General features: G+C 34.2%; 1 long non-coding RNA gene across 3 annotated transcripts in view; it reads left to right on the plus strand.

Moving 5' to 3' along the window:
- The window catches only part of LOC121490063, a 132,131-nt gene that overhangs the window by 32,209 nt on the left and 72,048 nt on the right, over positions 1-27,874 (plus strand). Inside the window, exons 4-5 of one of the 3 annotated variants that reach the window (XR_005987492.1) lie at positions 18,899-18,987; positions 23,327-23,511. The exons of 1 other annotated variant lie outside the window; for it this stretch is intronic. This is a non-coding gene — a long non-coding RNA (uncharacterized LOC121490063). The remainder of the gene's footprint in view (positions 1-18,898; positions 18,988-23,326; positions 23,512-27,874) is intronic. One more of the 3 variants, XR_005987494.1, reaches the window with a different exon arrangement.

The following is a 27,874-nucleotide window of genomic DNA, read 5'->3' on the forward strand; positions in this document are numbered from 1 at the left end:
GTGTTATTAACTATAATGGTGTACAGGGGATCCCTGGGTGGCTCAGCGGTTTAGCGCTGCTTTCGGCCCAGGGTGTGATCCTGGAGTCCCAGGATCGAGTCCCGCATCAGGCTCCCTGTGAGGAGCCTGCTTCTCTCTATGTGTCTCTCATAAATAAATAAAATCTTAAAAAAATTAATGGTGTACATTAGATTTTCAGAATTTATTAATCTTGTAACTGAAATTTCATACCCTACGATGAATGTCTCCTCATTTCCCCTACCCCTCTCTGTGGCAACCACTGTTTTACTCTGTAGTCTATGAGTTGGATTTTTTTTTAATTCCACATAAAAATGAGTTTATATAGTTTTTGTCTTTCTCTTTAAGACTTACTTTACTGAGCACAATGTCTTCCAGGTTTATCCATATTGTTGCAAATGAGAGTTTTCTTCCTTTTTGATGACTAAATATTCCATGGTGCATACATACCACACTTTTTAATCCATTTATCTGTGATGGACACTTGTTTCTTAAATTGGCTTTTGTGAATAATGCTGCAGTGAACATGGTGGTGCAGATATCTCTTTGAGATAATGATTTTATTTCTTTTGGATATAAACCCAGATGTAGGATTCCTGGATCATATGGTAGTCCTTTTTAAAGTAAATTATACCTCCAATACCAAGAATTATATGCTCTACTGTATAGGCCAGTCAGGCACCCAACAGGTGGTAGTTCTGTTTTTGATTCTTGAGGAACCTCGAACTTTTTCCATATTACCTGTCTCAATTTATATTTCAATATATATTCTCTTTTCTCTATTCCCTTGCTAAAACTTATTTGTTACCTTTTTGATGGTAGCCATCCTGACAGTTATGATATAATATTTCCTTACGGCTTAGATTTTCCCGGTTAGTGATTCTGAGTATTTTTACATACCCGTTGGCCATCTGGAAAAAAATGTCTATTTAAATCCTTTGCCCATTTTTAAACCAGGTTATTTGTTTTTATACTGTGTATTATTTACTTATTTTTTTGATATTATTCTCATCAAATATATGATTTGCAAATATCCATTTTAAACAATATTCGTTTTCCTTTGGAGAAATTCCATTTCATTCTTTTCCTAATCTGCTTTTTTACTTCTTGTAGTTTACTATACCTGTGTATATTTTTAAGTATGCCATTCATTTATTTGTAAATGTAGTAAGCATAGTTTGATAATTTGTATGTGACAGTTGTAATATTTAAAGTCTTAATGTGTCCCTTGCTGTTGTTTTTCATTTATGTAAGTTTTTGTCACCTGATGCTTTGTTTCCTTGTATTCTTGATTATCTTTTTCATTGCCCTTCCAAAATTATTTGGAGAGTTCTGGAGGCTTAGAATAAAGCTACCTTTCTATAGAGAGGATTTACACTTGCTTTTGCCAAAGAACCTAGGACCATTTAAACCAAAATTACAGCTTGAGTTTTTCTAGTCATTCAAGGGTGGTCAGCAAATCCCCAAAAGGCCAGCCTATGAGCAAAGATTATCAGTAATGGTAGGCTGGGAGACTTATGGTTTCAGGCCTTTATATTTAAGTCTTTAATTCATTTCAAGTTAATTATTTGAATGATAGGTAGTAGTCTAGTTTTGTGTTTTTGCATGTGGCTGTCCAGTTTTCCCAGCCCTATTTACTGAAGAGCCTGTCTTTTCCACTTTGTATATTCTTGGCTCCTTTGTTGCAGATGAATTGACATGTATTTGTGCGTTTATTTTTGGGTTCTTTATTCTGTTCTGTGTGTCTTTTTTCATGCCATTACCATACTGTTTTGATTATTATAACTTTGTAATATAGTTTGAAATCAGGGACCATGATGCCTGTTGCTTTGTTCTTTCTCAAGACTGCTTTGGTTATTTGGGGTCTTTTGTGGTTTCATATACAATTTTAGCACTGTTCATTGATTGATTGCCATTGGGATTCAGGGTCTTCTCTGGTTCCATATGAATTGTAGGATTGTTTGTTGATTGATTGTTTACCATTGGGATTTTGATAGAGATTGCATTGAATCTGTAGGTTGTTTTGGGATCATATGGACATTTTAATAGTATTAACTCTTTCAGTCCATGAGTATGAATATCCTTCTATTTATTTGTGTCTTCTTTAATTTCCTTCATTAGTGCCTTAAGGTTTTCAGTATATAGGTCTTTCACCTCCTTGGTTAAATTTATTCCTAGGTATTTTATCCTTTTTAATGTAATTGTAAAGTGATTATTTTTTAAATTTATTTTTCTAAGAATTTGTTATTAGTGTATGCAATAGATTTTTGTATGTTGATTTTGTACCCTGTAACTTTACTAAATTTGCTGATTAGTTCCTACAGTTTTTTGGTGGAGTCTTTACGGTTTTCTATATATAAAATCATGTCTGTGAATAGTGACAGTTTTACTTATTCTTTTTTGATTTGGATACTTATTATTTGTTTTTCTCACCTTATTGCTGTGGCTAAGATTTCTCATATTATCTTAAATAAAAGTGTGGAGAGTGGATATCTTTGTCTTGTTTTTGATCTTAGAGAAAAATTATATAATGTTAGCTATGGACTTTAAATTTATTGCTTTTATTATGTTGCGGTACATTTACTTTATACTTTGTTGAGAGTTTTTTTAAAATCATAAATGGTTGTTGAATTTTGTCAAATGTTTTTTCTGCATCTCTTGAGATGATCATGTGATTTTTATCCTTCAGTTTATTAATGCACTGTATCATCCTGATTGATTTGCAGATGTTGGTATATCCTTGCATTCCTGGAATAAATCCCACTTGATCATGGTATATTATTCTTTTAATGTACTTTTGAATTTGACTAATATTTTGTTGAAGATTTTTGCATCTGTGTTGATCAAAGATAATAGCTAGCAATTTTTTGTGGTGTTCTTCTCTGGTTTTGTTATCAGGGTAATGCTGGCCTTGTGAAGTGAATTTAGAAATATTCCCTCCTTTTTAATTTTTTGGAAGAGTTTGAAAAGGATAGGTGTTAAATCTTTAAGTGTTGATGATGTGTTTATGTTTCCTTATTAATTTTCTATTTCCCTGAGAAATCCATTGATGTAAGTGAGGTATTAAAGTCTTCTACTGTTATTGTGGTGCTGTCCTTATGTTCCTTTAGGTCTGTTAATTTTTGCTTTATATATTTGAGTGTTCCTTTTTTAGGTATATATTTACAAATGTTATATCCTCTTCTGGGATTGACCCCTTTAATCATTATAAATAAGGATCATATTTTATATGATCAAATAATGCCCATATTTTTCTTTTTTTATAATCTTTTTTTTTAAGTTTATTTTATGTGATATGGCTACTCCATCTTTTTTTCTCTTTCATTTCTGTTTGTGTGGAACTTCTTTTTTCATCCCTTCACTTTCAGCCTGTTTGTGTCCTTAAATCTGAAGTGAGTCTTTTGTAGACAGTGTATAGATTGGTCTTGTTTTTTTATCCATTCAGCTACTTTTTATCTTTTGATTTGAGAATTTAGTCCATTTACATTTAAAATAATTATTGATAGATATATACTTATTACCATTTTGTTAATTGTTATTTGGTTGTATTTTAGTTCCTTTCAGTTCTTTCTTATTCTTTTGCAGTCTTTCCTTGTGGTTTGTTGACTTTTTTAGTGTTTTGCTTAGATTTCTTTCTTACTATCTTTTGTTTATATACTTTAGATTTTTGGTTCTCATGATGCTCACTTATAACAGCCCCCCCCGTGTGTGTGTGTATATATATATATACACACATATATATCATATATATATGAAAAAAAACCCAACCCATTTTAATTAATTAATTTTTAAAAGATTTTATTTATTCATGAGAGACAGAGAGGAGAGAGGTAGAGACACAGGTAGAGGGAGAAGCAGGCTCCATACAGGGAACCTGATGTGGGGACTCAGTCCTGGGACTCCAGGATCATGCCCTGGGCTGAAGGCAGGTGCTAAGCTGCTGAGCCATCTAGGTGTCCCCAACCCAACCCATTTTAAATTGATAGCAGCTTAGGTTGTTTGTTTTGTTTTGTTTTGTTTTTCCTTTCACAGTAGGCTCCATGCTTAGCATGGAGCCCAATGCAGGGCTTGAACTCATGATGATCCTGAGATCAAGACCAGAGTTGAGATGGAATTGAACATTTAACCAACTGAGCCACTCAGGCATCACTGGAGCCCTGGGTGGCACCATCCCAATAGCAGCTTAGTTTTGAATGCATTTTAAAAGTCATATTAAAAAAAAAGTCTTATTTACTCCCTACCCCACATTTTATGTTTTTGATGTCATTTATTTTTATTTTTATTTTTATTTTTACTTTTTATTTAAACATTTTTAAAATTTAAATTCAGTTTAGTTAACAAGTAGTGTATTATTGGTCTTAGAGGTAGAATTTAGTGATTCATCAGTTGCATATAACTCAGTGCTCATTACATCAAGTGCCCTCTTTATTGCCCATCACCCAATTACCCTGTCCCCCCACCCACCTTTAACTGATAATTGTAATTACACTTTTTTTTTTTACTGTTTTTGTCTTTTAATTTTCATAGTAACTTTCTAAGTAAGTAATCTACTACCTTTTCAATATATTTACTTTTACTAATGAGGTTTATACTTTCATATTCTTAATACTTATTAATGCCCTTCTTTGCAGCTTAAAGATGTATTTCTTGTAAGGTTAATTTAATGGTGATGACCTTTTTGGCTTTTTTTTTTTTTGGCCCAGAATACTCTTTATCTCTTTTTCTATTCTGAATGAAAACCTAGCTGGATAAAGTATTCTTGGTGACAAGTTTTTTTCCTCTAGCATGACCTGTAAAATTTCTCTCAATATTCTGTTGATAATCTTATGAGGGTTCCCTTGTATGTGACCAGTTGTTTTCTCATGCTGCTTTTAAGATTCTTTCTCTTTAATTATTGACAATTTAGTTATGTCAATATGTCTTGCTGTGGATATTTTTGGGTTCCTCTCATTTGTAACTTTCTGGGCTTCCTGGATCTGAATATTGGTTTAGGGAAATTTTCAGCCATTATTTCTTCAAATAAGTTTTCTGTTCTTTTCTCTCTCTCCTTTCCTTCTGGGACTTCTATAATATGAATGTTATTTCATGTGATACTGTCCTATTGGTCCCTTAAACTACTTTCACTTTATAAAATTCTTTTATCTTTCTGTTGCTTTGTGTGAATGAATTCCACTGCCTTTGAGCTCAGTGATCATTTCTGCTCTGATCTAGTCTGCTGTTGAATCCTTGTAGTGTGTTTTTTGGTTCAGTTATATTCTGCAGCTCTATGACTTCTTTTTGGCACTTTCTTATGTTTTGTATTTCTTTGTTGAAGTTCTCACCATGTTCATCCATTCTCCCAAGTTAGTTGAACATATTTGTGACTATTTTTTTTTTTATAAATAAATTTATTTTTTATTGGTGTTCAATTTGCCAACATATAGAATAACACCCAGTGCTCATCCCATCAAGTGCCCCCCTCAGTGCCCATCACCCAGTCACCCCCCACCCCCTGCCCACCTCCCCTTCCACCACCCCTAGTTTGTTTCCCAGAGTTAGGAGTCTCTCATGTTTTGTCTCCCTTTCTGATATTTTCCACTCATTTTTTCTCCTTTCCCCTTTATTCCCTTTCACTATTTTTTATATTCCCCAAATGAATGAGACCCTATAGGGGGTTTGTCCTTCTCCGATTGACTTATTTCACTCAGCATAATACCCTCCAGTTCCATCCATGTCGAAGCAAATGGTGGGTATTTGTCGTTTCTAATGGCTGAGTAATATTCCATTGTATACATAAACCACATCTTCTTTATCCATTCATCTTTCGATGGACACCGAGGCTCCTTCCACAGTTTGGCTATTGTGGACATTGCAGCTATAAACATAAGGGCGCAGGTGTCCTGGCGTTTCATTGCATCTGTATCTTTGGGATAAATCCCTAGCAGTACAATTGCTGGGTCGTAGGGCAGATCTATTTTTAACTCTTTGAGGAACCTCCACAGTTTTCCAGAGTGGCTGCACCAGTCTTTGTGACTATTTGAATTCCTTATCAGAGATATATTACTTATCTCTGTTTCATTAAGGTGGTTTTTTTTTTTTTTGAGGTTTTGTATTCTTTCATTTAATATATATTTTTCTGTTTTTTTTTTTTTTTTTTCTGGGAAACACTCTGGGCTTGTTTCTATGTATTAGGCAAAACAGTTACCTCTTCTAGTCTGGAAGGAGTGACCTTGTGTGGGAGATAAACCTTATCTTTTAACCTTGCTCTAGCTCTGGTTGTCTTTCAGACCTTTGTGATTATCTAAGCAGCCTGATTTATACTAGATAAGTCAAGGTGTGCCAAGACCTGTCAGGGTTCCAAAGGAAGGGATCTCAGTCAGCACCTATTTTCAGGCTGATTGGAAACGAGACCCTCAGGCAGCAGCTTTTAAAGTCTGCAAGTATATACAGTCCTCTGGAACTTAAACCTTGCTGACTTCCAGATAAAGTGTTCTGGATGTGACCTCTGGGTGACAGTTGCAAAAACTGGGACTTCAGACAAATATGTAAGCTCCTTTTTGGGAGGTACTATGGAGCTATATTAAATCTGAGGATGGCATCCCCCTGCATATGTCCCCTAAGCTGCTCTGTAGCTTCTGAATGTGTGGCAAATCTGAAGTCTGCCCCTCGGGCTGAAGCTCCAGGAAAGGTAAATAGACCTTTCCCCAGGAGGACTGGGGAATGTTTCACTCTCTGTCTGTGCAGTGCCCTGGGGGTGGGTGGTAGCCTGCCAAGGATCATCTCTGACTATTTCAGTCCCATGGAGCCCAGAAATGTAACTCCTCCTGGCTACCAGAGCCACGTGATCACAGTGTCCCTTTGTATGCCCGCTGGCTTTAGCGAGGAATTGGGAGAACGTAGGGCCAGCATGCACCCACTAGCTTTTGCAGGGCAGCAGGAAACACTGGACCAGGATATGCTCACTGGCATTAGCAAGTTCAAATTACCATTTTTGTGTTCTCCTAACTTGTAGCACCTTTTTTCTGGAGATAGTCCCAATGTGCTTCGCCTTCTCTGGCACACACTTTAAGATTAGTCAAATGAATCTCCTTCACGTAGAGTCTAGACATTTTTCAAACTGCTGCTTTTTTCCTGGGCCCCATGGGTTGTGAGTCTGTCCATAAGTCGTTTGAGTGCAAAATCTCAGTTCCCTACAGCTCTTTGGGTCTCTTGGACCTGAGCCCTGGTTGTTTGCAAAGCCAGATGTTTTCGAGGCTTATCTCTCTTGTAGGTCTCGAGGCTGTGGTGCCTTCTTTTTTTTTTTTTTTTTTTTTTTTGCTGTGGTGCCTTCTATGGAGAGTGATGAACCCCTTTCTCCTCAGGGAGCTCAGGATTTGTGAGATCTCTCCTGATTGTGGGTTGACAGCTTGGTGGTGGTGGTGGGGGCGTGGTGAGACTGTGCCTTTACCTTTCTTAGCCATCTTGATGTAGCCCTTTTACCATTTGTTGTGAAGGAACTTTGAAGCTACATTCCAGGTCTTTTTTAGAGGGAATTGTTCCAAATGTAGCTGTAAATTTGGTCTGTTTATGGGAAGAGGTGAGTTCAGGATCTTTCTATGCTACCATCTTGGACTGCCTGTAGAGATAATGAATTTAATCAAGTACTTTCTTCTTTTTAAAAATATTTTATTTGTTTGTTTGTTTGTTTGTTTATTTATTATATTATTTATCCCTGCGATCTGGGGGGAGGGGCAGAGGGAGGGAGAGCATCTCAAGCACACTTCGAGCTGAGCAGGGAGCCCATTGCAGGGCTCAATCTCATGATCTGAGATCATCACCTGAGCTGAAACCAAGAGTCAGATACTTCTTGGACTGAGCCACCCAGGTGCCTCTAAATCAAGTAATTTCTGGGACACCTGGGTAGCTCAGTGGTTGAGTGCTTCTGGCCCAGGTCGTGATCCTGGGGTCCTGGGATCAAGTCCAGCATTGGGCTCCCCTTGGGGAGCCTGCTTCTCCCTCTGGTTATATCTCTGCCTCTGTGTCTTTCATGAATAAATAAATAAGATCTTAAATAAATAAATAAATCAAGTAATATCTTTAGGTAACTGCCTAATATTAAGATAAAGCAACTGAGACTGGAGTTACAAAAACACATAAATAACTAAAAGATTGTGTGATTTTTGTTATGTACTTACATATTTGCAGTGTAATAGTTGAGAATAACTTGTAATATTCAGGTTAAAAATTTATGCTTTTTGCGTCTTCCATGTAGTCCTGATTATACCACTTGTAGTTGATGTACCATTGCTTTCACATTTTGTATGGTACTACTTTGAAGTGTATGACATAAAAGCGAATTAAAACATTTATGATTGCTACACAGTCCAGCACGGATTTCAGCCAGTGAAAATGTTGCAGTTTGGATTAATTAAGAGGCGTCGGAGACCCATGGTTTCTGTGACACATCAAGGTCAGTTGACCTGGATATGTCTTGCCAAATTTTTTCTGTGGAATAAATATGTTGTTTGTAAACAGGATGACTAAGCATTCACTCATAAGATTTTAAGTTCACAAAGTATGAGACACCTGGGTAAAAGGTCAAATGTGAAAGGTTATTAGCCGTTTTGGGCCTATTCTTGTATGGAACCTTTGTCTGCCTTAGTCTGAGGTCTTGGAAATAGTTCACACAAGGTTTTTTGCCAAAAGACTACTGAGATTTGGCTCAGGCAGGATTCTAGTACAAAATCCTGTTCTCTTTTTTTCTCACTCTTTTGTGTGTCTTGTTGTCCGAGGTTTATGAAAATTCAGGGAATTTTATAGAAGCTAAGTATATAAATGAAACAACCAAAAAAATTCATATCTTATATAAAATAAATTTAGAATTTTCTTTTTAGAGACAGAGGTCCACAAATTGAATGTATTATAAGTCTTTGAAAAATTAATTGCAAATTACAGTTTAGAAAAAGAGTAAGAAAAAAAAAAAAAAAGAAAGAAAAAGAGTAAGTATATCAAACTAACAAAGAAGATTGAAAATACTGGCAGAAAAACTTGGTGGCAGTTGTAGGCTTTTTAAAAAGGTCCTATATATTCATTTTACCTGAGCCTCTAGAGCAATCTTTAAATACTAGTGAGATACTTTAATTAATGGGATATTTTTCTGTTATCTGTTATACTGTTGAATGTTATTTGCTCTGTATTCTGTAGCAAAAAAATATAATTAGTCTTCAAAACTTTTTGTCTTGCTTTAGATTTATTACCATTTTTATTCTTCCTCAGAGTAAGAATGCATTCCAGGAATAAAAAAAAGAAAGTGAATGTTAGATTTACTTTCTCTGGCTTTAAAGCTTAACTGGAAGAGCCTTCTGCAGTTTTTTGGTTGTCATACTTGTCTGCAATAGTAGTTTGTTTTCTCATGTTTATATACTAATTCAGGGTTACAAGTTCTGTGTTGGTCAGTTTTGGTATATTTTCATTCTTGGGTTTGTTAATAGAGATGTAGGCACTGGATATATATTTTTAAATTTTTATTTATTTAAGTAAGCTCTACGCTCAGTGTAGGGTGTGAACTCATGAACCAGAGATCAAGAGTCATGTGCTCTTCTGACTGAGCTGGCCAGGTGTGCCTTACCACTAGACTGACTTTTCTTTTCTTTTCTTTTCTTTTCTTTTCTTTTCTTTTCTTTCTTTCTTTTTTTCTTTTCTTCCTTCCTTCCTTCCTTCCTTCCTTCCTTCCTTCCTTCCTTCCTTCCTTTTCTTTTCTTTTCTTTTCTTTCTTTTCTTTTCTTTTTCTTTTTTTCTTTCTTTTCTTTTCTTTCAGATTTTATTTTTATTTATTCAACAGAGAGAAAGCAAGCACACAGACAGGAGGAGAGGCAGGCAGAGGGAGAGGGAGAAGCAGGCTCCCTGCCGAGTAGGGAACCTGATGCTGGGCTTGACCCCAAGATCCTGAGATCATGACCTGAGCCAAAGGCAGATACTTAACTGACTGAGCCACCCAGGTGCCTCACCACTGAATTTTCTTAGGGTAGAAAAAAAGTAGGCAAGGGACAATGAAAAGATGGCAAAATAATTATTCTCAAATCCAAAGTATAGACCATTTATCAATGAACTTTTGTATGGTAGCAATTAAAAAGAGATCACCCAGATAAATGGAAAAACAAAAACATTTTATTAGGGATCCCTGGGTGGCGCAGCGGTTTGGCGCCTGCCTTTGGCCCGGGGCGCGATCCTGGAGACCCAGGATCGAATCCCACATCAGGCTCCCGGTGCATGGAGCCTGCTTCTTCCTCCGTCTGTGTCTCTGCCTCTCTCTCTCTCTGTGACTATCATAAATAATAAATAAAAATTAAAAAAAAAATTAAAAAAAAAACAAAAAACAAAAAAACATTTTATTAGGAAATTTAGAGTAACTCCTAGTGGAAACTAAAGCATGCAGTTTGGATCATAAACAGTGATACCTTGGCTTTCCTTATTTAGTTGTACTAATGAGCATAGGCATGGGAAGGATTGGACTTTCCAGTGTGTTTCATAATGTCTGATTTCTTTTTTCCTTGTAGAACAATGAAAGCCATTTATCTTAAAAATTTTTTTAAAAATATTTTATTTGAGAGTGAGAACATGAGATAGAGAGAGAGAGAGAGTGAGAGAGAGAGAGAGAGAAAGAGATCACAAAGGGTGGTAGGGGGATGTAGAGGGAGAAGTAGACTCCCTGTTGAGCAGGGAGCCGGATGTGGGACTTGATTGCAGGACCCAGGGATTATCACCTGAGCTGAAGGCAGATGTTTAACTAACTGAGCCACCCAGTCATCCTAAAAAAAGTTTTAATTTAAAGTCCATTTGATTAACATATAGTGTATTATTAGTTTCAGAGGTAGAGTTTAGTGATTCATTAATTGCATATAATATCCAGTGCTCATTACATCAAGTGCCCTCCTTAATGCCCATTATTCAGTTACCCCATTCCCCATCCACCTCTACTCCAGTAGCCCTCAGTTTGTTTCTTATAGTTAAGATTCTCTTATGGTTTGCCTCCCTGTTTCCATCTTATTTTATTTTTCCTTCCCTTCCCCTATGTTCACCAGTTTTGTTTCTTAAATTCCACATATGAGTGAAATCATATGATATTTGTCTTTCTCTGACTTATTTTACTTAGCATAATACACTCTAGCTTCATCCACATTGTTGCAAATGATGAGATTTCATTCTTTTTGATGGTTGAGTAGTATTCAATTTTGCACACAAACACACACATGTACACACACAGACGCACTACATCTTCTTTATCCATTTGTCTGTTGATGGACATCTGGGCTCTTTCCAAAGTTGGGCTATTGTTGATAATGCTGCTGTAAACATTGGGGTGCATGTACCTCTTTGAATCTTTGTCCTTTGGGTAAATATCTAGTAGTGCAGTTGTTGGGTCATATTTTTAACTTTTTGAGAAACCTCCATACTGTTTTCCAGAGTGGCTGTACCAGTTTTCATTCCTATCAGTGGTGCAAGATGGTTGCCCTTTCTCTGCATCCTTGCCAACACCAATTGTTTTCTATATTGTTCATTTTAGCCATTCTGGCAGGTATGAGGTGGTATCTCATGATGGTTTTGATTTGCGTTTCCCTGATGATGAGTGATATTGAGTATCTTTTCATGTGCCTGTTGGCCATCTGATGTCTTCTTTGGAGAAATGTCTATTCATGTCTTCTGCCCATTTCTTAACTGGGTCATTTGTTTTTTGGGTGTTGAGTTTGATTATGTTCTTTATAGATTTTGGACACTCTTTATCAGATATCATTTGCAAATATCTTTCCCCATTCCATAGACTGCCTTTTACAATTGAAAATAGAATTGATTGCTTGATTTCTCTTTCTGCTACTTCATTATTAGCGTATAGGAATGCAACATATTTTTGTACATTGATTTTATATCCTATGACTTTGCTGAATTCATATATCAGTTTTAGCATTTTTTTAGTGGAAGTCTTTCAGGCGTTCTCTGTTTTTTTTTTTTTTTCCTTAGAGCGAGCAAGAGCGAGTAAGTGTAGGAGAGGGGCAGAGAGCGATAATTCCAAGCAAGCTCCATGCCCAGTATGGAGCCTGACACAGGTTTCAATCTCATGACCCTGAGATATTGAACTGAGTCAAAATACAGAGTTGGTTGTTCAGCTGACCAAGCAATGCAGGTTCCCCAGCTTTCAGGTTTTATATATAGAGTATCATGTCATCTGCAAAGAGTGAAAGTTTGACTTCTTCCTTGCTGATCTGGATGCCTTTTTAAAAAATCTTTTTGTTTACTGACTGCTGAGGCTGGAACTTTGGAACAACAGTGGTAAGAGTTGGGGACATCCCTGTCGTGTTCCTGATCTTAGGGGAAAAGCTCTCAATTTTTCCCTATTGAGGATGACATTATTAGCTGTGGGTCTTTCGTATATGGCCTTTATGATGTTGAGATATGTTCCATCTATCCTTGCTTTCTTGAGGGTTTTTATCAATAAAGGATGCTGCTTTGACAGATGCCTTTTCTGCATCTATTAAGAGAATCATGTGGTTCTTATTCTTTCTTTTATTAATGTGGTATATCATGTTGATTGAATACTTTCTTACATTTTTCTATCTCTGTTGAAATTCTCATTTTGTTCTCGGGACCTTGGTAAGGATCTTTATGACCATTATTTTGAAATCTTTCTTGGATAGATAACTTATCTCTGTTTCATTAATCTCTTTTTTGTGAGTTTTATCTTATTCTTTTGTTTGTAACATATTCCTTTTCCTTCAATTTTCATGACTTTCTTTATTGGGTTGCAACATTTAACAAAACAAACCCCTCTCCCAGTCTTGACAGAGTTGTCTTGTGTCTAAATGAGCCTTACCATTCAGCCTGGCTCAAGCTCTTGGTTCTCTCAAATCTTTACAATTGTCCAATCCACCTTATTTGTTCTTTGTTGTTCCAAATAGTTGAAGGTGTGCCAAGACCCGTTTCTTTTTTTTTTTTTAATTGGAGTTCTATTTGCCAACATTTAGCATAACACCCAGTGCTCATCCTGCCAAGTGCCCCCCTCAGTGCCCATCACCCAGTCACCCCATCCCCTCCCACTTTCCCTTCCAATATCCCTGTTCATTTCCCAGAGTTAGGTGTCTCTCATGTTTTGTCACCCTCACTGATATTTTCACTAACTTTCTTTCCTTTCCCTTTATTCCCTTTCACTAATTTTTATATTCCCCAAATGAATGAGACCATATAATGTTAGTCCTTTTCTGATTGACTTATTTCACTCCGCATAATACCCTCCAGGTCCCTCCATGTCGAAGCAAATAGTGGGTATTTGTTGTTTCTAATGGCTGAGTAATATTCCCAAGACCTGTTTCTATGTGGGTATTTTCTTGTTTGTCAAACGTGTACTTCTCAGTCAGCTAGTTTTTGGGTATCTTTTGGAGTGAATTGCCTTATATATAGTTGAAGATTAGCTGAGTCAATGAGAGTTGATGAGTTCAGGGTCCACCTGTATTGCCATCTTGGACTAGAAGTAAGTTTTGATACAGAATTTAAAGGACATCATCTACTTTATATAAAACTAGTATCCCAGCTTACGTTTAGCTCTTTGGAGGCCATTTCTTCAATAGCACAGATTTGAATTTTTTTTTAATCATTTTTTTTAGTATTCATCAGTGGATATATACACACAATGGATTATTATTCAGTCATAAGAAATAAGGAAATCCTTTGATTTGTGACAGCATGGACCTTCAAGGCATATATTATATGAAATAAGCCAGATACAGAAGATAGTGCATTAATCTTTTTTTGGGGGGAAAAAAACATTTAATGCAAATATTTAACCACTGGAACATACAAATAAATAAATAAGCTCAGAGAAGCTAAGAAAAAAAAAAAAAAACCCAAGTAGAGATAACCACCCATCTCCCTTCAGTCCCAGGTAATCCATTTTCAAAATACTGATAATAAAATACACAAACTATTATAAGAAGATACAGAACATTCAACATAACCCAACTTAAGATAAAAATAAAACCAAGGACAAACCCTAATGTGAAGATGTGATAGTATGGTATCACATGTGGAATTAAAAAAAAAAATCCCCAAACTTCAAACTCGTAGGACTAGAGTGGGAGAGGCTTGGAGCTAGGGGAAATAGAAATTGGCAAAAGAGCCCAAATTTTCTAATATAAGATGTATAATGCCTAAGATCTAATGTGAGCATAGTAAGTAACATTTAAAAAAAGATAAAGATACTGGATGGAACTGGATTTTATTCTGTCACAAGTTCCGTGATTTATGTTGGCCAAATCAATTAACATGAGTCAGTTTTTTAAAAAAAATATTTATTTATTCATGAGAGACACAGAGAGAGAGAGAGAGGCAGAAACACAGGCAGAGGGGGAAGCAGGCTCCATGCAGGGAGCCTGATGGTGAGACTCGATCCTGGGTCTCCAGGATTATACACTGGACTGAAGGCAGCACTAAACCACTGAGCCACCTGGGCTGCCCCGAGTGACAGTTTCTAATCTGTGAAGTGGATATAAGGCTAATGTAAGGACTTAATGAGCTAGTTTATCTAAAAGAACTTTGTGAACTTCAAAGCTTACCTACTGATTTTACTAAGTATGAAAGTTTTGAATATTGGTACAAAATAAGGAAGGAAAATCATTTTTCCCCTCTTTCTACAAAATCACAATTTATTATATATATATATATATATATTTTTTTTAAAGATTTTATTTATTTTTTGACAGAGCACAAGCGAGGGGAACTGCAGAGGGAGAGGAAGAAGCAGGCTCCCCACTGAGCAGAGAGTCTGCCATTGGGCTCAATCCCAGGTCCCCAGAATCATGACCTGAGCTGAAGGCACTTAACCGACTGAGCCAGCCAGGTGCCCCTGTTTTTTATATTTTATATTAACAAATCTGCATGAATAAAAGTGAAGCTAGAGTTTTAATGTAGTATTTCTAAATTTAGATCTAGGATTCCTGTATCCTCAAAATCTTTATAACATAAATTAATTTCTTATTGAAAATGATTAAATAATTCATCTATGATCACTTTGGCCTTGACTCCATAGGAAAAGAGAAATAGACAGTTGTAGGTACTTTGAAGTGAATAAATTATTGAGGGGAAAAAAAGATTTAAAATTTTTTTGGTACAATCTCTGTGTTAATTAAGATAATTGCCAAATTCTTCACTTTTTCTATATAATCTAAGTGTTACTGAGTCAGTTGTAAGTGTTAATCTTTTTTTAAACTTCTTGATGTCTTCATCTTTCTTTTAGCATATATGTGTTGGCATTTGGCCCCTATCAGCATTACTGTAGTTACCAGTAACTTTGGTGAGCTTCTTCCCTTTAATATAGGATTGCTTTAGGAAACTTCAGTTCTTTCTTATTTTTCCAGCAGTAATAACAGCACCCTTATCAACTGTTATTTGTATTATGTGAGAAATAACTTTCTAACATCATTAATACAGGCTAGCCAACATATGTTGAGGACCATACAGTATATATACATATGCATATACACATACATATGAATATATACATAATAATTTTCTTTATTACTCATTCAATTTTGAATTGTACTAAACCAAAAATAAGAATTGTCCTTTATGCTGTTCATTTTTTTAAAGAGATAGAATTAGTTATATCTTCACCATTTAAATTCATAAAGTATAGAACGTTGGAATTTCACACTGTTGGATTGTTCCTCTGAGGTATTTAGAGGATACTGATATAAACATTTATAAGTATTAACATCTCATCTGTTGATGAAGTATTGTGATATTTCCAGATGCTTGATTTTGCAATTTACATTCTTATTTTGGTCAAAGAATTATAAAAGTCAACTTTTTCCCCCCCTTTGGACTAGGAAAATGTAGAAGCTTTATTTTGCCACAGAAGGAGAGTACTATATTAATCTGGTGTTTTGGTTTAGACCGTCATTTATGTTTTGCTCATTTAAACAATTTCCTTTGTTTTTGAGGGAATATGAGAACTTATTTGTGCTCATCAGAGTCTTTATAGCATGTGGTGCAAATACACTTAATAATGGGTTGTGTTATTCTTGAAAATTTTCTTGACATTCATGGGATGAGAATCTGGTCCTAGATTAGATACTTTTTAACTTAGATTAAGGCATTCTTTATTTTAGTAGAATAAACCTATACATTTCTTCTTGTTGGATAAAAAAGGAGAATAGTAATACAATTAAAATATTTGATCTTATTAGAATTTCAATTATTAGTCTACTTGTTTAGAAACTTTCCTTTGGATAAGTGAGCATGGTAAATATGTGAAAATGAAACTGAATCTGACAACTTTTTCGAGTACATTTGGAATTTTCTCTTTAGAAAAAGGAAAATATGGAAGTGTTCATTAACAAAAAAGTGGAGACTAACTGAACAAATCTATATCCAATCTTAAACTATGCAGAAGAGACAACTAAAATAAAAATTTAAACAACCTATAGTTTTTGAGCATGGGCAAACTGTCATAATAATATGTGTATATATATTTCAGTTTTTAAATAGGGAGATCACATCTTTTCTGTGTGATTCACATGAGTTTAATAGGATCTTTATATTACTATAAATAATAGTGAATGTGAATTTGTCTCTTAAAAACTATGATTCTTAACATTGAGACTATAGATACAGTAATGCTCAGTTTGTCTTTCTATAAATAGAGAGGGCTTTTAAAGCTTCATCTAGGAGAAATGTCAATTTGTGTATAGTCATCATTCATGAGTAATATTCTAGAAATTCTTAGCTTAGACTTCTTAAATGTTATTTTACTCTAATTTTTCAAATAATATATTGTATTTTAAGTATTCTGAACAAAATATGTAGTAGCAGTTGTAGAATCCTTTTTTATGAAGCATCACACTTTTTTTTGTAGTTGGATATTTACCTTTATATCAATTATTAAGAATTATTGGGCAGTAGCAACAGAAATTGCTATTGGGGCTCCAAATTGCATGTCTAAACAAGAAAGCGTTGTTTCAGAGGGTCTTTTCTTTGAAAAATTTAATATACACTTATGTATACTTTCATATTATTTTATAAAAAAAGATTTTCTCCATTTCAGAGAGAGAGCACACACATAAGCATGGGGGAGGGGTGGGAATTGGGGAGGGAGTAGAGGGAAGCAGATTCCCTACTGAGCAGGGAGTCAGATGTGAGGCTTGATCCCCTGACTCAGGGCTTATGAGCTGAGCTGAAGACAGATGCTTAACAGACTGACCCACCCAGGTGCCCCTAGTTTCATATTCTTTAAAATAGACTAACAAATAAGTTATCACCAAAGTATATGGTGTCAAAACAGAAATTAAGGGTTCTCAGTATCATAAACTGTGGGCAGTTTTTTGAGTTTATTTCCACACATGTGAATGTTAGTGTGGATATGTATCTTCAAGTTTTCCATTTTATTTTTATTTTTAAAGATTTTATTTATTTATTCATGAGAGACAGAGAGAGAGGCAGAGACACAGGCAGAGGGAGAAGCAGGCTCCATGCAAGGAGCCTGATGTGGGACTCGATCCTGGGACCCCAGGATCACACCTCGGGCTGAAAGCAATCACCAAACAGCTGAGCCACCCAGGGATCCCAAGTTTTCCATTTTAAAGACTTACATAGCGGACTCAAATTATACATTTGCCTTGAGATTTGGCCAAATAAAGAAAGTATTCCATTCAATGAATCTGTGCTGGGAGTGAATATGAGATGTAAATCCTCTGTTACTGTTGGTTTCAGCTCCTTTGTATGCATTAGATTGTGTTTCTAGGGTTTAAAAGCATATGTACACACAATACATATCTTTATATATACACACACATACACATATATGTATACAGGTATATATACATAAATGTAATTTAACACAATATGAAATGCAAGCCAACTACTTTATCTGGGATTCAACTAAAGAAAAAATATAACTGGCTATGAGAGGAAGTCTTCAGTGTGTGTTGTGCAAAAGGATTCTGATTATATGCAGATTTTTCTTATGTGCTGACTTTAGATTCTAATTACTGAGAAAGAGGTCATTGAAATAGTGTTTTTTGTTTAATTTATAGTTTTTAATAGTTTTGTAGACTGTTTTAATCTACTTTAATAGATTCCTGCACCAGCCTGTACCATGATGATTTCTCAGATGTATATTGTAGGGGGCCCAAAGAAGCATATAATACTGTGGGTTAAATTGTCAGCTTTGATATTGATCCTCTTTAGGCTCAGACCAGTTTCTTTACTGCTAATTGTACTCTCTATTTTTACGTGGATGTTTGTTTTTGTTTTTATACACTGTCACAAGTACTTACAACATACATATCGTTTAATTTTGCCTGCCACGTAATTACTAAATATTTGAAGAGTATATGAAGAATTGTGTTGTAGATATAATGGTTCCCGTTTTAATGGTAAAGAAACTGAAGTACAGTTGAAGGCAAATGTACTGTCTTAGATGACAGGATCTGGGTTCATTTTCCATTTCTGAGATTACATGACTTTGGAAAATCTTTGTCTTTTTAGTCTCTTTTTTCTCATCTGGGGTTTTGAGGGTTATTGGGAGAGTTGGATGAAATCCCCCAAGTGAAAATATTTTGAACTGTAAGTTTCCATATAAATAAAAAGCCAGGATTACAGTATTCTACTATATTACCAATTGTAAAGCCATCAGTTTGAATCCACATTACTAATATTTATCATAAATGTAATTTTGCAGGATTCTTGTTATCATGAGCCCAAAACTTTAGAGGTCATTTTATGCCTGTAATATATTGTAGAAGTCCCTTGAATGAAAGTTTCTTTTATTTTTTTCCCCCTAGTTCAAATTTATTCAGGTTTGTAAACTACAAAAACAGTTATGTAACAGGTTACCCACATAGTTTTATTCTTCCTGCTTTAACCCGATCTTTCCTAGAATATGGAATAAAGAATCTTGGTGACCAGTTCGTCTATTTCGTTCATCTCTTCTGGAATGAAGAAAATAAACTTGATTAGTTATGACATGTAAGTTTTCTGGCATGAGTATATGAAATAAATGATCTAATTATTGTTGCCCAGTAATATTTTAAATCTATAAGAAAAATACCCACTTCATCTTTCTTAAATTTGTTTTCCTTTCTGCTATGATTTGAGGATATTCTGGAGTTACTTGGCTGGTTTTTTGTTTTGTTTTGTTTTTTTTTTTTTTTTAGTCTTAAATATCTAATTCAGCATACTTTGAAACAATGGGATTATACTCTGAAACTACAATAAACAAACAGAAATTAAGCCATCACAAGAGAAAATATGAAATGGAAGTATATAATCAAATAAATGGGAAAAATAAGTTTGAGAAGGATTGTAGAAGACTAACAGGAGATACCACTAGTGTGTTTCTTACTTAGTGGTTGTTTTCTTTCAGGAAAAATCTTATCAGCTGGAGAGTCGCTCTTTTCTTTGAAGTAAGCTCTGGTTTCTCTGAAATCAGATTTTGTATTCCCCAGGCTCCACTCTGCAATGCCAGCGCAAACATACATTAGCAGCTGTACAACACTTTAAAGAGTTAGCAGGAAGGTATCAAGCAATTACTTATTCCATTTTAGACCTTTAGAAGTTTTTAAAAAAAATTCTAGAGTTTTAGGGAGAGGAAAAATAAGACAGTCTAAATACACTTCATGGAAAAAAATATGTAAAGTAATAAAGTAAATTAATTGAAAAGATTGCATTCTATCAGTGGGAGATTCAGGAAAATATTCCTATTGTTTTTATAAACAAACTACTTGGTTTCTTTTTCTAGTTTGGTAGATAGGTGCTATTCTCGTGAGTCTTTTGTTAAGTAGTGCATTGTACAGTGAAGTAATTCTGGATTAAATAGATTTTTTTGATGATGTGAAGGGTTCAGATTGTTCTGTTCTAGTTTCTAAACCTCACGGAGATTTACTGTTGGTTTAATTCTTAGTATTGCTGCTATGCATTTCAAGTATCTAATTTTATATTACTGTGTGTGGTACAGTGAAAAGATGGGGTCAGAATATTTGGGTTACAGTTTTGGCTTTTCTACTTAATAGTTTTGTGTCTTTGACAATCATTTAACTTCTTTGCCCTTGGAGTCCTCATTTGTGAAAGAGGGCTAATAATACTTACCCATATAACTCATAGGATTACTATCTAGCTTAAGTGAGAATTTATGTGAAAATGCCTTGTAAATTGTAAAGTGCTGTTTGATATATCACTTAAAATACTTTCTTTAGAATGAGAAGGGGTATAAAGGAAAAATTAAGTTATTTGTTATTATTTCTGTTTACTAACATTCATATGAGAAATACCAATCATAATCTTTATTAGGTAGAGTGGGAATACTCCAGAAAGGCAAACTGCTTTGTCTATTGTCAGTAAAGGCTTAGAGAGAAGTTTAATAAAGGACATAGATATTAGGTCATGTATATTCTTATATTTGAAATTGAGTTCAGCTCTAGAATCGTGTAATATTACTTTTTGATCTTATTTATCTGTATACCATATATGAAAATAAATTGAGTGTCTATGTACTTGTGTGTAATATATTTACAATGTAATGCATGTATATATTGTCTGGGTGAACCAAAGTACTGTAGCAGGCATAAGAATAGATAATTCCTTTTGAGGAGAAAACTTCACTCATTCATTCATTTTTCTGTGTTATTTTTTATGCCAGGTACAAGTTAATTGTCCTGGCTCCAATATTTGACTGCATTAATTATGAAAACTTGGTTGTCAGTTTGTTGATAGCATGGTTTTTGGTTTCTATTTATATTTTGAACCATTTAAACAGATCCTCAGAATCCTCCCTGGAAGTAGATATTATTAAGGATGCATTCTGTTTTCAGTTTATTATCTTTAATTTATACATTAAAGAGACAAAATTGGTATACAAAAGAGATTAAAAATGGTGTATTTTTTGGATGTAAAGCTGCAGTTTGATGAATGTCTTCTCGTGTTATGTTCCTTCCATTCAGTCACCAATTTTTCAGGCCCAGTAGCAAACAAGAGAGATTTTTCTAAAAGTGAAAGAAGCAATCAGTATTTTGTTCTTACTGTTGTTCATTTATTAACACATATTTATTGATGACTTGATCCAAGTCAAACAGTATGATAGATCCTGAATATAAATTAGTAGGAAATTATAATCTAGTAGAGAGCATGAACATTAATCAAATAATTTCAGAATTAAATTAAAATACTTATAAATACTAAGGAGAGGCATGTAGTTTTATGAGAAGAGACAACAGTTGAGAGAAATAGAAAAATTAATAAATTAATATTTGAATGATAAAAAGGAGTGAGAAATTACCCTATGTAGTTAGTCAATAACAACATTATTACATATACATATCACAAACTTCTAGTGGTGAGAGTTTTGATGAAATTATAGACAAGTAATTTTTCACTGGCTAGGTATACTTAAACAATTTTGATGTAATAAGGAATTATATAAAATAGTTTATAAAAGTTATGTTAAAAAATAAAAAATAAATTAATTTGACATACAACATCATGTAAATTTAAGGTATAGCATGTTATTTTAGTATATTTCTTCTTTTTTTTTTTTAAACACAGTGTCCTTTTTTTTTTTTTTTTTTTAAAGATTTTATTTATTTATTCATGATAGAGAGAGAGAGAGGCAGAGACACAGGCAGAGGGAGAAGCAGGCTCCATGCACTGGGAGCCCAACGTGGGATTCGATCCCGGGTCTCCAGGATCGCGCCCTGGGCCAAAGGCAGGCGCCAAACCGCTGTGCCACCCAGGGATCCCCTATTTTAGTATATTTCTATATTCTATATTGTAATATGATTGCCACTGTAGCAAAATTTACCACATTACATAATTATAGATATTATGGAATCTATTCAATAATATTGTTGTCTGTATTTATTATACTGCACATTAAATCACCCTGGTTTATTTACCAAAAAATAAAAATAAAAAATAAAAACTGGACCATAAGAGTAAACCCTCATGGTTTTATTTTATATGCTTCCAGGGGTGAAATAATTCCATATGCTAAATTATTATCTCTTTACACATTCTACTTTCTTGTATATGGTGTTTCTTTGCCTTGAAAACGTTGGAAAATACAACTTTAGGCAGCCCGGGTGGCTCAGGTTTAAGCAACACCTTCAGCCCAGGGCCTGATCCTGGAGTGCGGGGATCGAGTCCCACATCAGGCTCCCTGCATGGAGCCTGTTTCTTCCTCTGCCTATGTCTCTGCATCTTTCTCTCTGTGTCTCTCATGAATAAATAAATGAAATCTTTAAAAAAAAATAATAATTCAATATATCAATCTCAAGACGCCCCAACTAAAATATTTCTTGTGCTTAAATGGAATAAAATAAACATTTTAATAACATTTTAGTGCTTATTGATTAGTGAAGGGCAGATAATTTACAAATAATCTCAAATTTATATGATATTAGTGTTTTCTAAGTTTGCAGGCTGTGTGACAGTACCTCTCACTTTATTACTTGTAGAACTCCCAAATACATTTCATTTTTTAATGAATACCAGAGGTAAAAATTCCTTGGTAGTTTGGAAGTTGGGGAGAGGAAAAAATGTATATCTTTGAGTTGTATATTTTAATTATGAGGTAAATGCCCTTATGTTCATTTTGTTTCCATCTCTTGTTTGGCAATTTTCAATTTAGATTTATCAAATAGTAACAAATTTTTACAAGTTCAGTATATGGTGTAGAATATGTAGTATTAAATGTTAGTAGAAATACTAAGCTAAAAATACTCCTCTCATCTCTTTCAATCCTTTGTCATTAAAAAAGTATTCCTTTATGTAGCTCTGTATTTAACAACCAGCAGCGTTATCCTGGCTTTGAATATATAATAGAATATGAAAGGAAAGTTGAATGTTTCAAACTACATTGTAATTTTATATTCAAATACACTGTAATCTTATCTCTTAACTCCTGGTTTATGGTGGTCTCCATCAGAGTTAACTGTTATAATTAGGATTAATGAAGCATAAAATGCTTTCCCTCCCCCTTTCTGAGTAGGGGACATTCTGTTCCCTAACTTTCTTTCTTTTTTTTCCATTTCCTAATTTTCAATCCTTGAAATTCAAGCTTAAATTTTACCCTATGCTAAAAATTTCTTATGTTCAGTAAGAATATTACCCATCCCCCATCAAGGTTGGGAAGTTAATTTCAGTATACATATTTTATGAAAGATGATAAAAATCAGAAATGTCTCAATATTTTACCACAAAATAAATTAAAAAGAGATAATTACTATAATTTCTAGCCTTTTGTACTACCATCCAAAATAACATCAGTCTTACCATTTCATAATAGTCATGCTGCTTAACACATCATAAATAGTTAAACTTCTCTTCTTTGCTCTAGATGTTTCTGTAACACACTTTGTGATGTAACTAAAAGAAAAGTTGGGTATGTGAGTAGCAAAGGAGACCCAATCCTTCCTTCCATGTTCCTTGATGCCTTGGATGCGTGATGACATGGATAGATCACTGAACAAATTGAGATCTCGGGTTAATGTTACACGTGTGAGTAGTTGTATTTGCCTCTCTTTCTCAAATTAGTCAATTTTAACACATAGTATTTTGACATATTTGCTTTATATAATTTTGTTGTTTAAGATCACAGAGACTGTTGAATCCCTTCACATTCCATTCCCACTCACTTCACTTCTCCAGGAGTAACCTCTAAGTTTTTATATTTCTATGTATGTATGTACCCATAAGTCATATACACCTGCTCTGCCAATATGGTAGCCCTCAGCCACATGTGACTTTAAATTTAAATTAATTAAAATAAAATGCATTCAGTTCCTCAGGAACACTAGCCACATTACAACTCTTTTTTATATGTAGCTTAGGCTACTGTATTGGATGGGGCAGATACAGAACATCTTCATATTGTGGAAAAGTTCTCATATAAGTTTGCATGTTTTAAACTTCATATAAATTATATTTTACTATTCATATTATGGAGCTTATTTTTTTTCTCAGTATTGTGTTTCTGAAACTTATCTATGTGACTTTCAGATTTATGGACATTTAGACCATTTCCAGTTTTTAATTTTATTTATTTATCTATTTATTTATATTTTTATTGGAGTTTGATTTGCCAGTGCTGCAATGAGCACTTTTATGCATGTTTCTTTACACATATGTGTGAAAGTTTTTTTTTAGGATATGCATTTCTTGGTTGTAATCATTGTCAGCTTTACACGATGTGACCAAATCATTCCCTAAAATAGCTGTATCAGTTTCTGCCTCAACTAGCAGTTTTCTTCACATTCTTGGAGATACTTAGACTACAGACTATATAAACTATTGTTATCAAATGTTAGTTTGTTTTAATTTTGGGTTTCCCTAACATTTGGTGAGTACGAGCAACCTTTCCTATGTTTGTTGGCCATTTGGAATTTCTTTTCTGTGAATTGCCCATTTATATTTCCTTTTTGTTGTTTTCCTTTTGATTTAGAAGTTCTTTATAATAACTCATTTTTGATTGTATGCATTATAAGTTTGTCCCATTCTGTGTTTTATCTTTTTACTTTGCTTATGGTTTCTTGATGTATAGAAGTTTTAAAATTCATTGTGTAAAAAGTTTCAGCCTTTCATGTTAATGCTTGTACTTTTTTGTATCTTGTTTATGCACGCTTTTCCTTATTTGATGCCTTATGACTAATTTCTTGCTTTTTCCCCTAAAAGTGTTAAATTTTTGCTTTCTAGATTTGGGTTTTTAAAATCACCTGGGATTTATTTTGTGAGCCAGTGATCTCATTTTTTCCCCATATGTGTAACTAATTTTTTTAGATCATTTTTTAAAAATAATTTTTCCTTTTCCCAGTGATTTGTATTGCCAACTTTTTCATTTTCCAAATTGCCATATATAGAAGCATCAGTCTCTGGGTTCTCTATTCTGTATGGTTGATTTGTTTATTTTATATCTTCTGAATTGTAAGAGCTTTGTAATATGATGATGGCTATTTAAGGTGTAAGTCTTGCCACCTTGTCCATCTTCATGAAAATTGTTCTATTTTTGGTATCCTCTCTCACATGTGAATTATAGAGTCCTATTATCAAGTACAATCCCCTTATGGGATTTCTACTGGAATTGAATTAATAGAGTAATTTAATGCAAATAGACATTTTCATGAAACTTAGTCTTCCTGTCTACCAACATAGTATATCCCATTCATTTGTTTTCATTTATGCCTGACAATAAAGTTTTATAATTTAATTTATAATATAATTTATAAATTGCTTTATAGGGATCTTACTCCGATTTTGTTAGACATGCTCTTAGGTACATTATGATTTTATTTCTGTTGCTAATGAGATTTTTAAAATTACATTTCTACTTGGTTACTGTTTGTGCATAGGAATATTATTATTTGTATTTTGATCTTGTATCCAATAACCTTGTTGAACTATCTCATTAATTTTGATCTTTTATGTAATAATTTATCTGAAAATAATTTTTTAGTTCTTAGGCTTTTAATAATTTTTAAAGTTGCTTAGGATTTCCTTACTTATTAGGAAAAGGTGACTATAAGCAATATGTAGTAACAGGCATCCTCATCTTGTTTCTAACTTTAAATGCTTTAGAAATTTTCTCATTAAATATCAGTCTAAGGAAGTTTCTTTGTATTCTTCTTTTTTTTGTTTTTTTTTTTGTTTTTTTTTTTTAGTTTCTTTGTATTCTTAACTTGCTAAGTGGTTCTTAATAAAAGGTGATGTATAGATGCTGAATTTTGTTTCCTGTGGAAAAAAAAGATCTTTAAAAGAGGATATGAGGTTTTTTTTTTTATATGTTGATGTGGCAAATTACATTAATTAATCATTGCGTTCTTGGGATAACCCTTACTTGATCATGAGTAGTTTGTATATATGTGTGTATGTGTGTGTGTGTGTGTGTGTACATACGTAGATAGATATGTAGATGATGTATATAGACAAATGATTATTAATTAAATTTGCTAATATTTTGTGTAGAATTTCTTTTATTAATAGTAAATTTGAATGCTCTATTGTGTTTTCTTATATAGTTTTTGTTATTTTGACCTTTAAGGTGATATGAGCTTTATAAAATGGGCTGAACAGCTTACTCTATTTTTTTCTGTTCATGGAATATCCTATTTAAAATAAGGGTTATCTTTTTTCAAGATTTGATAATACTTGTCTATAAACAACAGACTTGGCTTGATGCTTTCTTGTGCATAGATATTTGGCTGCTGATTTAGTTTTTTGATGTTTATGAATATATTTGGGTTTTCAGTATTCTTGAGTCAGATTTTGGTTATTTATACAGGATGTCTCAAAAGTCTTAGTGCAGTTTTAAATTTGAGTGACTTAAAGAGTATACATGCCACAGACTTGTATAATTATTTCAATGTTTATTTAAGTTTATTTTTACATTTTATGGTTTTTGAAACAAATTAAAATTTTCAGTCAGTGTTTGCCATCGTTTAACTATAGGAACTGAAACAAAATACTATAATTAAAGATTTATTATTAAATTTCTTTATAGATTTTTACTCCTTTTTTTTCTTGTACAATTTATTTGAACAAATCAGTTTATTAATTTGTAAATTTTCCCTTTGTGTTGAGGATTCCGAAGACCACTCCCAGGCTCACGGATTCACTAGGAGGACTCCTAGGATTCAGCATATAGTTGTACTCTAGGCTGTTATGTATTATATAGTAAAAGGGTACGGAGCGATATCAGTAAAGGGGAAAGGCAAACGGGGCCAAGTCTGGAGGAAGCCAGGCATGAGTCTCCAAGAGACTTTTCCTAGTGCAGTTACACAGGTTGTACTTAATTCCCTCAGGAATGAGTTGTGACAGCTATGTGAAATATCCAAAAGGAAAGCTTACTTCTCAGTGCCCAGGGTTTTTATTGGAGGCTGGTTATGTAGGCATCTTCTGCCTGGTATGTCCCAAAATTCTCAATTGCAGAGGGAGAGCAGATGTCGAGCCTTAGCCCACTTGTACAGATAGGTTAGGCACATTAAGCAGTCTTATCAGTTCTGAGAATGGTGGGAACTCTACTGACATACACATTCCCAGACACTAGCCAAAGAAGGGTCAGTCTTGCAAACAGACTTTTCTAAGGATAGTAAGGATAGTGGTTTCAGTTTTGCTGTATTAACTCTTTTTGTACACCTACATTCAGGATTGTGCTAACTGCATCTGAGATGTTGTTCAGTGTGGTCCTCTGTTTCTATTCCCTGTAGACCAGTACTTGGGTCTAGAGGCTGACACAGCCTTGATTTTTTTTTTTTTTGGCAAGAATATTTCATAGGTGGTGTTGTACACTTTCTTCCACATCATAACAGTAGGCATATAGCATGTGGTTGCTTTTTTTTTTTATGTCTGTGATGTTAAGATTGACCAGTAGTTCCAGGTATTGTCAGCCTGATGTCTACATTGTAGAGTTTCCCCTCTGTTATTTGCCCAATGATTTTAGCGCCTGTTGATGACCATTGCCCAGATTCCTCCTGCCAGAGTTGTAAAATTCTTCTTTTTTGTATATAATTGCCCTCATCAGCTGTTCGGTCTTTTTTTTTTTTTTCCTAAAATTTTATTTAATTATTCATGAGAGACACAAAGAGGCAGTGACACAGACAGAGGGAGAAGCAGGCTCCCCACAGGGAGCCCCATGCGGACCCCATCCCAGGACCCCGGGATCACGACCTGAGCCAAAGGCAGATGCTCAACCGCTGAGCCACCCAGGCATCCCACTATTCAGTTTTTCTGAGGTACAATTAATAAAGAAAAGACAGGACAAAATTGCATGTTTTTTTTGCCTTGTACTTACTGGTTTTCAGAATAGTAAGTTGGTTCCCTCGCATCCTCCAAAGGCAATTATGAATATTTATTTTTTATTATTGCTATG

The sequence above is a fragment of the Vulpes lagopus genome, chromosome 4 (assembly GCF_018345385.1).
Source record: "Vulpes lagopus strain Blue_001 chromosome 4, ASM1834538v1, whole genome shotgun sequence".
Classification (NCBI taxonomy): domain Eukaryota; kingdom Metazoa; phylum Chordata; class Mammalia; order Carnivora; family Canidae; genus Vulpes; species Vulpes lagopus.